The sequence below is a fragment of the Triticum dicoccoides genome, chromosome 2B (genome assembly GCF_002162155.2).
Source record: "Triticum dicoccoides isolate Atlit2015 ecotype Zavitan chromosome 2B, WEW_v2.0, whole genome shotgun sequence".
Classification (NCBI taxonomy): domain Eukaryota; kingdom Viridiplantae; phylum Streptophyta; class Magnoliopsida; order Poales; family Poaceae; genus Triticum; species Triticum dicoccoides.
In genome coordinates, this window is record NC_041383.1 from 683,469,404 (window position 1) to 683,471,159 (window position 1,756).

A 1,756-nucleotide genomic window follows, 5' to 3' on the forward strand; every position below is an offset into this window, starting at 1 on the left:
ATAGGAGGGCGAGCGGATAAGGTATGGGCGGCACTAGGGGGCGGTCAGGGCCGGCGGCGGGAGGTGGTGGTGGGGGACTGGGTGGTGGCCGGGGCAGGTGCGGAGGAAGGAGAGTGGAGGGGATCAGGGGGGTCGTGGGAAGGTGGTGCGGTGGTTGGTTGGGGTTGTCTATTTTTTTAAGGAAAGGGGCCTGGTGAGGGGCGGCGCGGCGGGGGCCCAGGGAGGGGCAGCGCGGCTGCAGCCTGGGGAGGGGCGGCGCTCCGGCGACCGGTAGAAGGTGCAGGAGGGAGGTGGGTGTTCGTGGGAAAAGGAGATGGATAAGGTAGTTTCTGTGTGGTTCGCTTCTAGGCAGCGAGACGGCTCGGTAGTGTTATCAGAATAAGCCTAGGTGTTATTAGAATAAGGTCTTAAGGGTGTTATCATAATAGACCCACCCTATATATATATATATATATATATATGTGTGTGTGTGTGTGTGTGTGTGTGTGTGTGTGTGTGTGTGTGTGTGCGACATGTAATTACCGTGAGGGCGTCGAGCTCCGCCAAAGATGAAGGCCCACCTAGCACGCCAGAGACTGAGGATGGGCTACTATGAGCGGGTGCGGGTGCAGGTGCAGGTGCGAGAGCAGGCCCGGTTGCATGAGCAGGTGATGGTGCGGTGGTGTTGTTCACCAAGTTGCTCCTGACGAAACTGGGCATGGGGAAATCATGTACCGTCTTGTCTGGATTTTTCTTCGTCCAGTTGATGATAGCCGGGACCAAGTTAGTAGCAAAATCATTTCTGTAGGCATTTACAGCTGCATCTACTGTCTACTTTAGCAAATCATGTTTCTTCTTGGCTGCTTTTTGCGCGTCCTCAGTTGCTTTTTTCTCGACTGCAAGCTTCACCTTCTCGTTGATGTCTGTCTGACTAAACTTCTTTTTCTGCTTCTTGGCCTCCGGGCCCTCATTGTAAAACACCTTCCAAAAAGTTGAGGTACTCTTGTTCACCCTCATAATCCATCTCGTCTGCATCTTGGTCAGAAGGTCCAATTTCTTCATTGTTCGACATGTTTCCTATGATTAATTCTCCTAATTCTAAAACTATAAAAAATGAGAAATGACATAAAAAAGATCTATGTTTGCTGGAATGCCGTTCCCAGCAACTCCCGGCACTCGATATGCCTACTTTCTAGCACAAGTCATGCCAAAATTCACGGAAAATTTCGGCATGACCTTTGCTAAAAAGTGGACATATTGAGCGCTTGAAATTCACCGGAACGGAAATGAATCAACATTCCGGTGAAACATAGGCCACTCAGATCATTTACCCTGCACATCACATGTCCAAATGACATGTCCAAATTCCAAATATGACATGTCCAAATCACATGTCCACATATCACATGTACACTTCAAATTTTCATATAAAAGGAAGAAAAATATAGAACTTGAAGAAAAATGCAAGAAGTCATGTTTTTTAAATACAGAACTAATCTGTCCACTTCAAATTTTCTTTTTTAAATAGCAACAATTGCTTTAACTAATCTGTCCTAGGTTTCATACTCATTCTAATTAACTAACTAGCACTATAAAATTTAAATAACAACAACTGCTTTAACTAAAAAAATGCAAGAAACCTATATAATCAATTCTGTTTTTTCTTACACTAAAAAATAGCCTAGGGTTCATACTATTTCATACTAAATAGCACTAAATAGCAGAGAAGAGGGGAGGGGAGAGGGCTTACAGAGAGCAGAGAGAAATGGGGTCGGGG